Raw genomic sequence first — 14,361 nt, 5'->3', positions numbered from 1 at the left:
TTTTGGATTTGGTTATAGCATCAGAAGAGTTGATAATAATTGAGATGACATCTCTCTCACCAGTTGGAGAGAGTGACCATATGGTTTTCACTTGGAAAATGAACAGACATGCAGGAGTATCAAAGAGACAGGAACGTATGTGGAATTATAAGGCAGGTGTTTATAATAGTCTACGATGTCAACTTGGGGAAGTTTCATAGAGGAAGGAATTGGAAGGCCGGGATATCATTAGTGCGTGGGAAATTATGAAAGAATATTTGTTAGCAGCAATGGTAAGTTGAATACCATGAAGAGGACACAATTTGGAGTAAAGTGGATGACAAACAATATTAAATAGGAATTGGATGCGAAAAAAAGACTGTGGAAGAGATATAAGGTGACAGGTGAAGAGAAGATGCATGAAGAGTATAAGACACAGGCCAGAAGAGTGACTAGTATAGTAAGGAAGACAAAACTGGAATAAGAGAGGAGATTAGCCCTAAGATCCAAAGAAAATCCCATGGAATTTTTTAGATATTTGGCCAGTAGGAGGAGAAATGACTGTGGAAGAATGATATTGTGGGATAAAAATGGGAATAGAGTGACTGATGCAGAGGACATAGTAGAATTGTTCAATGAACACTTTATTGGAGTATTTCATCCTGGAGGAGTCAGTTTTAATGCTAGAGGGATAGGGCAAGTTCAAGGTTTAGAGATACAGCAGGAGAGTGTGTTTCAAATACTGAGTACTCTGGATGTCAATAAAGCTGTGGGACTGGATGGTATTTCTCCATGAGTTTTGAGAGAATGTGCTAGGGAACTGACAGTGCCTTTGACCTGGCTTTTCAATGAAAGTCTGGCTGTGGGAAAGGTGCCCATGGAATGGAAGGAAGGTAAGACAGGGCCATTGCATAAGAGCAGTGGCAGATTGGAAGTGTCTAATTATAAGCCAATTTGTGTGTCATCAGTAGTTGGTAAGATCTTGGAGAAAGTAGTGAAGGATCGTATACAGCATTGGACAGATGAGGGTAATGTTATCTATGAGAGTCAACATGGATTTGCGAAGGTGCGCTCTTGTTTTAGCAATATGCTAGCCTTTTATGATAACGTTACAAGAGCATTAGATGAGGGAAAGGCATATACTGCCATTTTCTTAAACTTAGCGAAGGCATTTGACAGGGTGCCACATGATAAGCTGATATTTCAGTTGCAGCACATGGGTCTGGATGTCAGATTGGTTAACTGGATTCAGGATTGGCTGTCCGATAGGTATCAGAGAGTTGTGTATGGGGGGAGTTGAAAGGAAGCAGAGGGTTACAAGTGGAGTCCCACAGGGCTCAGTACTGAGACCTATATTGTTTAACCTTTATATCAATGACATTGTCAGAGGATTGCAAGGGGATATTCAGTTGTTTGCAGATGATGCAAAGCCGGAAACAATTATTAGTAATAGTGCAGATGCAGCAGCCCTGCAAGAGGATTTGAATAAGCTAGATAGATGGGCAAATGAATTGCGCTATCGGTTTAATGCAGCAAAATGTAAGGTCTTGAGGTTTGGGAAACATCAATGGGACACTGCATACTCTATGGGAGGAATTATACTGGAGGAAGTAGGGGAGACAAGAGATCTGGGGTTGATGATTGATAGAAACCTGAAATTTAGGTAACATATTGCAAAGGTGGTGAAGATAACACAGAGGATTGCTGCAATAATGAGAAAGACACTGACCTGCAGAGATAAAACAGTTATCATTCCGTTGTATAAGACCCTGATCAGACCACACTTGGACTATTGTTCTCAGATTTGGTCCCCAGGATTTGAAGGGGATAAATTAACTGTGGAAAGGATACAAAGGCAGATAACAAAGATGGTTTCAGGAGTGTACAATGATAGTTATGAAGATCGGCTGAGGGAATGTGGACTGCAGAGTTTGGTGGATAGAAGAAGGAGAGGTCATATGATTGAGACTTAAACTGTTGAGAGGTGGTTACAGGGTTGACACTGGGGAGTTCTTTTGCTTGGTTGAACAGCGGGAAGGGGTGATGACAAGAAGCCATCCCTGGAAGTTACGAAAGGAAACTGAGAAAGAGGGTGAGGAGTGGTTTCTTTGCATGGAGGGTGGTTGAACCATGGAATGCAATTGCCTGATGGAGTGGTGAGAGCGAGAATGGTCAATGAGTTCAAGGAGTGGTATGATAGACTTTGTGTTTCTTAGGGAGGGGAGACCTCCCCTCGATGAGTCTTGATAGACTTTGTGTTTCTTAGAAACGACCTCTCACGATGAGTCTTTTGGCTCCACAGAGGCCTGAATTATAATAATAATAATTATAATTATCCTTTTCATTGACTTCTAATAGGAAGTGAAGAAAAGGAAGTTTTCTAAGTTCGTCTTGTTCTAAAGTAAATTTTATATTCTTATGTAAATTATTCAGGTAAATTTTGAAAGCAATGAGTTCATCTGTTGTTCCTGGCCAAATGAGGAAAATGTCATCTACATAGCATAGCCAAATTTTTGGTTTTTTATGATAACTGATTAAAGCATTATTTTCAAAATGTTCCATAAATAGGTTAGCTAAAGCCAGAGAGAGGGAAGAGCCCATAGCCAATCCTTCTTTTTGTTACCAAAATTTGTCTAAAAAATGTATTATTTATACAATGTTTATAACGATCTACGATGTCCGGAGGAAAGAGGTGTTCAAGGAAATTCACAGTTTCGTTTCTTGGAACATTTGTAAATAGGCTGATAACGTCCAAACATGCTAAGATGTCTTAAGGGCCAATGTAAATATCTTTTACCTTCTCAATAAAATGTGTACTGTTCTTGATGAAAGATGTTTTTCCTGTGTGAGGTAAAATCATGTTAGTGAGATGTTTTGCTAAATTAGAGGATTATTGCAGATAAATTGCAGAGTTCTACAATCTACAGGTTACAACTGTATAGTTCTACAGGCTAAAACTGTGTAGTATGAACTATTAATTTCTCTTTTTTGTTATTTTAACTTTCAGTTACCTTTTACCCCTGAAGAAGTAAGTCACAGGACTTACAAAACTTGTCAGGTTTTATTTCTTTATTGTGCTTTTAGCTTAATAAAAATAAAATGTGATCCAATTACCGGAATATGCCTTATGAACTTCTAAACCACAGAAACCTCCACTTACAATTAAATGTTCATGGTGAGTGCTTTTGGTATAAAGTTATGCAACTAGAGAATTTATGTATTAAACATCTGAATTTCATCAACTGTCTTATATTCTTATTCCAATGCAGAGATAACGAAATCATACCTAAGTTCATCCAAATCAAGTATGCGTTCCATACAAATAAAGCTAACAGAATTTACCGAAGAATGGAACTAGCAATTCTGAGAGAAAGAATTTCAGCCACTAGATCAGAATTAGCACAAATTTGCCGAGATACATTTTCTCTACATGACGAGTTAGCCACATCTCTTCCATCCGACCTGTGGAACGGAACAACATAGATACCATCACATATAACAAAGCTGCAGCAATTTCTGATTGGAAGAAGCATACTGTAATCAAAAAAATTAACTACTTACTTCTTCATGAAAAACAAAAACAAGGAAAACACCTAGATTATTCCAAAGTAATTATTAACCTTTCTTCAAGAGTCCTATCAAGAACTGAAAAAAATCTACTCATGAAAGGTTTCAACTTTGCCTTAACACTACGTTTCCTACCAAAAACTGACATAATCGCTTAAACAGAAAAAGGAATAAGAAATTTACCTGGTGATACATCAGATCTCATCCGCATACAGAGCTTTACTAATGCAAAGCAAATTACCTCAAAGGAACCTTCCTTACACGGAATACACATCCCTCAAAGAACTAAAATAAGACAAAAATATCGTTATAGTCAAAGCAGATAAAGGGAATGCAACAGTAGTTTTGAATTCTGAAGATTATAACAATAAAATGAAAATTCTTCTTGAAGATTTTAATACCTATAGACCTTTAGACAGAGATCCCACATGGCGTGCTCACAATAAAACCAATGATCTAATTAAAGAGATGCCTAATTGGACTGAAGAACTTAAAAGAACTCTACAATCAAAACACCCATTAGTTCCAAGAATTTATGGTGTACCAAAAATACATAAGATAGGTATTCCCTTAAGACCGATAGTGAATGAAAGAGACTTTCTGACCCTCTAATTTAGCAGAACATCTCACTAACGTGATTTTACCTCACACAGGAAAAACATCTTCTTTCATCAAGAACAATACACATTTTATTGAGAAGGTAAAAGATATTTACATTGGACCTTCAGACATCTTAGCAAGTTTGGACGTTATCAGCCTATTTACAAATGTTTCAAGAAACCAAACTGTGAATTTCCTTGAAGACCTCTTTACTTCGGACATCGTAGATATTTATAAACATTGTATAAATAATACTTTTTTTATGTATCAAGACAAATTTTGGTAACAAAAAGAAGGATTGGCTATGGGCTCTTCCTTCTCCCCGGCTTTAGATAACCTATTTATGGAGCATTTTGAAAATAATGCTTTAATCAATTATCATAAAAAAACAAAAAGTTGGCTACGCTATGTAGACAACATTTTCCTCATTTGGCCAGGAACAACAGATGAACTCATTGCTTTCAAAAATTACCTGAATAATTTACATAAGAATATAAAATTTACTTTAGAACAAGAAGAACTTAGAAAACTTCCTTTTCTTGACATCCTATTAGAAATCAATGAAAAAGATAACAAACTTTCTTTCTCAATATATAGAAAACCCACCAACACAGGAAGATTTCTTAATGCGGCCTCACATCACCACCCTTTGCAAAAAATAGGTCTAATATAAACCCTGAGGGACAGAGCTTATAATATTTCCAGCACAGAAAAAAGAGAAATGAAGAATTGGAATATTTGAACACAGATCCTCAAAAAAAATCTTCCACACACACACCTCCTACAAGCATCACACAGAAAAAAGATTTGAAAAACGCCATCACGCTTCCATATATCAAGAATGTTAAAGACAAGATCGCTAAATTACTAAACAAACATAACATCAAAGTAGCCTTTTTGCCGCTGGAAAAAATTTCAAGATTTCTATATCCACCGAAACCTCCACATCATCCTTAAAAAACCAGGTGTTTATAAAATTTATGTTCTTGCGGCATCTGCTACTTAGGATAGACAGGAAGATCTGGGGAAATACGCATGAATGAACACCAAAAGGATGTACAAAACAGAAGAGAACACAAATCAGGTCTAGCTTTCCATACCACTTCCACTGGCCACAATGTACTCTGGAAGAAAAGAAACATGTCTTATATAGAAAAAAGTGTGGTGTGAGATAGAGGTGAATAGAATCAAATACTTGGTGGGATGTTGTTATAGACCTGGTAATGTGGATGGTGGTGATAGTGAAATGTATAGTCAAATAAGCCAAGCAAATAAGAAAAGGGTGATCATTATGGGTGATTTTAATTATGGCAATATAGACTGGAATGAAGAGATAGCAACTGGAAGTAAAGAAAATGAGTTTCTTGAGTTTTTGAGGGATAACTACCTCAGACAGTATGTAACAGAGGGCACAAGAGGATTAAGGGTCTTGGATTTGGTCATCTCATCGGAGGATGTAATTATCAATGAGGTATCAAATCATCCACCAATTGGTGAAAGTGACCATGAGGTGATTACTTGGGTGGTTGCCAGCAGTGCAAGGACCCCTGTGAAAAAAGGGTATATGTGGAACTACAAGAGGGGTGATTATGAAGAGCTCAGGAGACAGCTTGCAGGTGTAGCATGGAATGAGGAGTTAGCTGGAAAAGAGATCAATGCAGCTTGGGGGATTTTCAAAAAATATTTAGTGGATGCAATGTCTAAATGTATACCACGGGTGAGAAGGTTAAATAAGTTAGGTGTGAGATGGATGAATAAAGAGATTAAGCATGCAATACAGAGAAAAAGGGCATTGTGGAGGCAGCATAAGAGAAGTGGAAGTAACCAATTTCATGAGTTCTACAAAGACCAGGCAAGGAGAGTGACTTGGTTGGTGAGAGTAGCTAAAGAGAGGTATGAACAGCAGTTAGCTAATGAAGCTAAAAAGAATCCTAGGGAGTTCTTTCGATATGTAGCCAGCAAAAGAAAGAATGATTATGGAAGGACGACATTGATTGGAGGAAATGGTATAAAGACAGCTGTTGCAGAATGTGCGGTGGAGATACTTAATGAGCAGTTCATAAAGATCTTTCAATCTTGTGAATGTGACTTCATGGAGAGATTAAGAGCAGTTGATGATGGGGAGGAGAGACTGACTGTAAGTGAGCAAGAGGTGTTTGGGGAGTTGAGTAAACTAAATGTGAATAAGGCTGTGGGACTTGATAATATATCATCGCGTATTCTGAAGGAATGTGCCAGAGAGTTGACAACTGCCTTGACATATTTTTTTTAATACGAGTCTTGGACTTGGTCAAGTCCCTAAAGAGTGGAAGGAGGGCAAGACTGTGCCACTTCATAAAGGAGGTGATCGAACTCAAGCATCAAACTATAGGCCTATCTGTGTGTCGGGTGTTGTGGTTAAGTTGTTGGAGAAGCTTGTGAGAACTAGAATCCAGAGTTGGGTTGACAACAATGGTATAATCTTTGATGGACAGCATGGATTTGCTAAAGGGAGGTCGTGTTTTAGTAATCTACTTACTTATTACAATAAAGTGACTGCTTCCTTGGACAGAGGAGAAGGATACACAGTAATATACTTGGATTTCGCAAAAGCTTTTGATAGAGTGCCTCATGATAAGTTGACAGTCAAACTAGAGCAGATGGAGTTGGATATTAGATTAGTGCATTGGATTGGAGACTGGCTATCTGATAGTATCAACAAGTATCAACTTGTTGTGTATGGGGGTGCAATATCCAGGAAAAGGAAAGTCACTAGTGGAGTGCCTCAGGGATCTGTTTTAGGGCCATTACTATTTAACTTGTATATTAATGATATTGGCAAAGATTTGGATGGAGATATTCAGTTGTTTGCAGATGATGCAAAGTTGGGACGAACCATAAAGAGTAGTGAAGATGTTGTGGCCTTGCAAGAAGACTTGAATAAATTGAGTGATTGGGCAAGCAAATGGGGATGTGAGTTCAATGTTGCAAAATGTAAGGTTTTAAAATTTGGAAAACAAAGATGGGATGCAGAATTTATGCTTGGTAAGAATATATTGTTGGAAGTAGAGGAAATAAGAGATCTGGGAGTGATAGTGGATAAGGATCTAAAATTTAGGGGTCACATCGCCAAAATTGTGAAGACAACACAAAGACTTCTGGGAATGATGAGGAGGACACTGACGTGTAGAAGTAGGGAGATTCTTGTTCCATCGTATAAGGCTTTGATTAGGCCACACATGGACTATTGTGCCCAGATTTGGTCACCTGGTTTTCAGAAGGATGAAGAGATGTTGGAAAGGGTCCAAAGGCGACTGACTAAGGTAGTTTCTGACCTCTGGAATGTCGAGTATGAGGAAAGATTGAAAAGATGTAATTTGCAGAGTCTAGTGGAGAGAAGGAAGAGGGGAGATATGATAGAGACCTACAAGTTGGTAAGGGGTTGCTATAGGATCAATGGTGGAGAAGTTCTACAGCGAATAGTGGGAGATCAGGGGAGAACCAGAGGTCATCCCTGGAAACTGTATAAAGAGGGTGTGAGTAGGGGAGTGAGAGGCAGGTTTTTTTCGTGCAGAGTTGTGAATGATTGGAATGCCTTGCCTGAGAGTGTGGTGTCTGCAAGGAGTTTGAATGTGTTTAAGACCCGGTATGATGAGATGTGTGTGAGATAAAAGGACCTCCTAGATGAGTCTTTGATTCCATGAGGTCTTGTTTAATAATAATAATAATAATAATAATAAAACTGTTGCATAAGGAAATTTAAAGAAGCTGCAAACATGCTTAGAATTCCAACACAATGCAATAAATAATAGCTTAATTCTACACCACATTTGGTCAGCTTTGATAAAAAAATATACCTCAGTCAGACCTCGGACATTATGATTGTGAACAATAGAACATAGCATCATCCAGCATTGTTTAAACATAGCACTGCTTTGAATCTGCATTCTGATTTTTTAATTTTATAAACAGTGAGACAGCTACAATTGTATAGTATGAACTATTAATTTCTCTTTTTTGTTGTTTTAACTTTCAGTTACCATTTACACCTGAAGATGTAAGTCAAACGACTTACAAAACTTGTAGGGTTTTATTTCTTTATTGTGCTTTTAGCTTAAAAAAAATAAAATGTGGTCCGATTATCGGAATATGCCTTATGATCCTTATCTTTACATGTGAACTTTCGTTTCAGATTGCAATTATCTTTTGAGTTGTATTTGCAATTTTGCCGCATGTCCCCTAAACTTCAACTTCTTATCTATTAACACTCCAAGATCCTTAGCCTCATCAGTTTCTTCAAGCCTAATCCCACCAATATAATACGACATTGGATATCTAATCATGCCAAAGTGAATGACTTTACATTTACTGACATTGAACTGACACCCATTTTCCCATGCTCAGAATTCCAGCCTATTCAAATCATTCTGCAAAAGACTAGACTGTCGTGAGACAGGTTAGTTCTACTGATGTCTAGTCATTGCGATAGTAATCCTGCTCAGTACAAGAGGAACCGCAGGTTCGGACACTTGGTACATGTGCTTGGTCAAGATTTAGGGGACACATAGCCAAAATTGTGAAGACAACACAAAGGCTTCTGGGAATGATGTGGAGGACACTGACGTGTAGAAGTAGGGGGAGATTCTTGTTCCATTGTATAAGGCTTTGATTAGGCCACACATGGACTATTGTGCCCAGATTTGGTCACCTGGTTTTCAGAAGGATGAAGAAATGTTTGAGAGGGTCCAGAGCGACTGACTGAGGTAATTTCTAACCTCTGGAATGTCGAGTATGAGGAAAGATTGAGAAGATGTAATTTGCAGAGTCTGGTGGACAAGAGGAAGAGGGGAGATATGATAGAGACATACAAATTTGTAAGTGGTTGTTTTGGATCAATGCTGGAGAAGTTCTACAGAAAATAGTGGGAGATCGAGGAAGAACCACAGGTCATCCCTGAAAACTGTATAAAGAGGGTGTTAGTAGGGGAGGTGAGAGGCAGGTCTTTTTTCGTGCAGAGTTGTAAATGATTGGAATGAGAGTGTGGTGTCTGCAAGGAGTTTGAGTGTGTTTAAGAAATGGTATGATGAGCTGTTTGTGTGATAAAAGGACCTCTGAGATGAGTCTTTGACTCAAAGAGGTCTTAGGGTGGTAATAATAATATCAGCAGCATTCCTGATTACCCTATTTATCTTTGCATCATCAGCAAATAACTGTATGTCACTTGTCAAATCCTTCCCAATATCATTAATATACAGATTGAATAACAGTGGACCAAGCACTGATCCTTGTGGTATACCACTTGTAACCTTAAACCTTGCAGACTAAGATCTCCCATATACCACTTTTTGATAGTCAGTCAGCCATCCTCTTATCCATGCTAATATTGTATAACCTAAATCCATTTTCTCCAATTTATGCAGCAGTCTACCATGCTGTATTCTGTCAAAAGCCTTAGCAAAACATCAAAAGTATCATGGTGTATCCATTCCCCTTGTCTAGTTCAATGGTAACATTGTTATAAAATGTAAGCAAGTTGCTAAAACATGACCTTCCCTTAGAAAAACCCATGTTGTTCATTGCAAAGTAGACATTCATTGTCAACCCATTTCTGAATGCGGGCCTTAACCAATTTTTACAAAATCTTCACCACCACTCCTGAGATACTAATTGGTTGATAGTTGGATACATCAGTCTTTGCACCACCCTTGTGCAATGGAATTACCATACATTCCTTCCATTCCTGCAGAATCTTCCCTGTTCTGAGACTCATATTAAACATCCTGGTCAATGGAATGGCCAGTTCAGCTGAACTGGTCATTCTTTTGACCAGGATGTTTAATTTATCTTGTATTTACGTGTAAATAATTCATAAAGACTTTGTGTTGACCTCCCACGATGAATCTTGTAAATCTATGGAGGTCAGGAAAATAACAATAATAATAATAACATTCACTTTTTTAAGTCATTTCAGGGTTCCAACAAGCAGCTAATACTTTCACACAAGGTAATGAACAGGCACATTCACAAACATCTTTATCATCATGGAATTTGGAACATAGTCTGTCTGGAGGAAAGTGAAAACATTATTCACTTAGGCACCAAGCCAACACTTAAGGGTTAATTTAATAATGCTTAATTTAGGATTAAATCAAGTCTATCAAGTTTTAGTCTAAAATTCTAAAAAAAAATCAAAATTTTTATTGCAGTCAAACACAACAAAAAAGACCATGAAGACAATTAAACAAATATTTTACATAGAAAAGACAAATTAATAAACATTTATAAATCAAAGATGAAATCAAATGATAAAAAAATAATAATAACAAGAAGATTAGACTTGAAATTCTATATAGGTATCTTTTGTAATCTTAGCAGTGAATACACAGTAGCTAACACCAGTTTTCAAAGGTTCTTTGTAAACAATCTGATCAGCTTTTTTATTTATTTTATTTGTATTGTGTTTAATATATTCCGATCCTATGTGTACTATAATTAAAAGTTCTGCAGACAATTAAGAAATTTTGATTATGAGGGAAGGGTAAAAATATACATCATGGTACACACAAGCACCATGTGTGAGTATTTTTTCCTCCATAAGCTAAATAAGAAGATCGACAGAGTAACAGAAATAATTTTATAACTTGCACATATTAATAAAAATAAACTTGTACATTAAGCAATTTTCACTACAGTTTAACTTTAGCTAAAAATACTCTTATCAATATACCACTTAAGTTAACAAAACTGACAAAATCATTCACATGTTTCATATAAAAATTTATTTTTCATTTAATAAAATGCATATAACAAATATGTTGATTAATAGATTAATCAATAATTACAGATAAAATTATCATTTCAGTGCAATTTACATGAAGATTTACTTAACAGCTAACCTACAAAAGGATAATGAATCATGTGTTCAAAGTTCACTTCAAAAATTTATACATACCATACTTCATATGGTATAAAATATCTCTAGGGCTTTATTTATGTATCTAAATTTATGCAGCTTATAATGAAATAAATTCTAAAATGAACTATCATAAATGCAGTTTCTGTACATGAACAATTTTAAAACACAGGCAAGAGGGGTTCCTTGTTGATGCCAAGCTTTTTTTTTTTTTTTTTAACCTGAAAAACAAAAAGTAAATAATCAGCACTTTGCTTTTACAGTTAAACTGTTTATATTCAAAGAATTGGATTACTGAAATTATTATTATTATACCTTCATGGAGTCAAGAGACTAATCACAGGAGCTTTCTGCTGTCATGCACAAATGAACTATGAACAATGAACCTGTCTTAAATTTGTTCATCATATCTGCACTCGCCACCCGCTCTCTAAGCCTACTCACACATTCCTTGTTCTATTATTGTCTCTTTCTCTCTATTTCTATGAACAATCTCTTCTGCCTTTAACTGGTTTGTTTGTTTTTTGATTTACAGCTGAAGCAGCTAAGGCTATGAGGCAAGTGCACATTGTGTGTAAACTGGGTGTAACCTATCCTACATAGTGGAAACAGGATGCACCATTCTAACAAGAAAAGATGAGCACAAAACACGACATTAAATTCCTTTGGTATGATAAAAAAAGGCCTTTAGACCATGCACCTCAAACATGTCACAGAATCAACTGGAAAAGCAGCACCAAGTTCCTACACAGCATCAAAATCCGGTTTGAAAGGAAATTCAAGGATGCTTCTGAGATACTGAAACATCATCCTAATCTCAACAAGAATGATGAATAAGTAATTCCAAGAATCCGGAGGACTTATCGGCAACCTATATTACTGCAACTATATTATTAAGATAAGAGGACTGTAGAGATGTGTTTGATGTAGTTCCACTGTAAAATTTTTTTAATCATCTGTATATTATATAAGAAGAATGGAAAGTTCTGATAAACACCTGGAACAAAAATGATATTAAAGCAACTGATATAACCCAAGAAAGAACATACTAGTAGCCAACATACTAGTTATGAAGGTAACTTATATTCTTATATCCTTGTATGTTCTTTCTTGTAGTTATATCAGTTGCTTTAATGTCATTTTTGTTCTATGTATTTATCAGAACTTTCCATCCTCCTCTCATACTTATCTATATAATTTTATTTATGTTAATTAATTATTATTTTGACACCTCCAGGGAGTCCAAAGACTCATCGAGGGAGGGCACCTGCTCTACAACTCTGTCTCCACCACTCAATCCACCAACTGACCGCAACTACACCAACTCCATCTACCGCCGACCACCACCACTAGTATTTCCAGAGACAACCACAAACATCCATGCCCACGGCAGGATTCGAACCTGCAGCCTTTTGGCTGGAGAGCAGATATGCTAACCACTTGGCCAGCTATTACATGTACCAATGCCCATGAGAGCTATGCCAGCAGTAGCATTGCTACCCTAGCTGGGCAGGTCAAAGGAGAGGTGCCAGATTAAGAGAGATACTCCAGTCCTCCAGGTTGGTGTTTAAGCAAGAAGCTGGTAACCTTTCTCATAAAAAACAGATACTCATTCAAAGGAAAAGCAGGATGAATTTACTGAAAACAATAACACCAAGAAAATGGGCAGCGATTTGGAATAATGGATATATTAAATGGTGCCACATGGAATGTTAGAGGTTCAGCCAGGAAAGAAACAGAACTCAACAAACAGTTTAAAAAAAAAAGATACATATGACAGTATTAACTGAAACTAAGAAAAAATTAAAAGGACCTGTCGAAATGGCAGATTATGTAACGAAACACAGAATAAAAGAGTAGGCTGTGGTGTAGCTATAATGATAGATCAAAAACGAAAGACCAGAACAGAGAGCTACACTTTTATTAACAAAAGAACAGCAAATGTGAGATTGAAATTTGAAAGAGGCTACCTAATGATAATAGGAATATATGCTCTGGAAGAAAGAAAAATAAAAGAAAGTGAATTATTTTATAATGACTTAGAAAAGCTGAGAAGCACTATAATTAAAATGATTATTTAATAATTGCAGCAGACTTTAATGCTAGAGTAGGGAACCGAAATATACCACAGGTTGTAGGTAGACATGGAGAACTTTTAAATCAAAATGGAAACAAATTGAGAGATTTCTCATCATTTTATGAATTAAAAATCACAAACACATATTTTCAGAAAAAAAGATATCCATAAATATACTTGGCACATCAGAGGACTACAATCATTAATAGATTATATAAATGTTGACAAAAAAACTATCTTCACCAATGAAATGATATATATTCAGATCATTATCTGGTAGACTCAAAAATAGCAATACAAGAAAAATAGAAATCACAAAAACCACAAGAATCTAAAGAAAAGAAAAATGTAGAAAGAAACTACAAAAGGAAGATAGTATTAGGAATCTATATCAAAACCAACTGACTACAACAACTCTTCTCAAATTCCAATTTTTTTCTGACATAAAAGAAGAATAGAAAAATATATGCAGCTTAATAAAACAAACAGCAGAAGTTCTCAAGACAAAAACAGACCAAAAGAAAAAAGGGTGAAAATATGGAATGATAAAATAGCAAAAGTAATAGAAGAAAAACATAAAGCTTACAAGCTACACTTGCAGAAACAAACACCAAAATCATTAGAGGCTTATAAAAATAAAAGAAATATTGCAAAAAAAACATTGTAAGAAAAGCTCACCAAAGATTCTTGGGATAGATTTATTAGTAATATTGAAAATTATCTACATGGTCACCAAAACAGTATTTATAAATTATTATTATTATTCTTATAGATAAACTTATACATTGGTTATACATAGCTTTTAATTTTTCAGGAAATGACAATGTATACTAGAATATTATTTCAATTAATCAATATATTCCTATATTTCAGCAATGTTGCATTACCATCTTCAGGGATCACAAAACAATGATATCTGCATGCAGGTACTAACACTAATCAAATGAGCTGAAGAAAGGCAACTAGAGCCAGTCTTAGAATCCTAAAGGTGCCCCCTTAGCAGGTTAAATTGGATTGTCTTAGCCAATGGGCTGATGTTCTTAGAATGCAAACTTCCCAAATCAGGGGCAGTCTCATGCATCCAATTGCCTTCCAGAATACACTGGAATAGTAGGATAGTTTATAGCCAAACAGGCAGGACAGACAATATCAGGATATCCGAACACAAGGACTACATCTGGTTTCACCAATACAGCCACTAAGGACTTGCTAACCATGCATTGGGCACCCACCACAGAATACACTG

At 36.2% G+C, this 14,361-nt stretch overlaps 1 protein-coding gene across 1 annotated transcript in view; it reads right to left on the bottom strand.

The window, feature by feature from the left end:
- Positions 1-10,282: 10,282 nt before the first annotated feature.
- Positions 10,283-14,361, bottom strand: part of LOC150102377 (glycogen phosphorylase-like) — a 479,880-nt gene continuing 475,801 nt past the window's right edge. Inside the window, exon 19 of the mRNA XM_090399808.1 lies at positions 10,283-11,259. The gene's annotated coding sequence lies outside the window, so the exon portion shown is untranslated. The remainder of the gene's footprint in view (positions 11,260-14,361) is intronic.

Source organism: Typopeltis vanoorti, chromosome 10 (assembly GCF_054136105.1).
Source record: "Typopeltis vanoorti isolate ZY-2024b chromosome 10, IOZ_Tvanoo_1.0, whole genome shotgun sequence".
NCBI classification, from domain to species: Eukaryota; Metazoa; Arthropoda; class Arachnida; order Uropygi; family Thelyphonidae; genus Typopeltis; species Typopeltis vanoorti.
The sequence above is the reverse complement of the archived record's forward strand: the minus strand, read 5'-3'. Positions and strand labels throughout refer to the sequence as shown.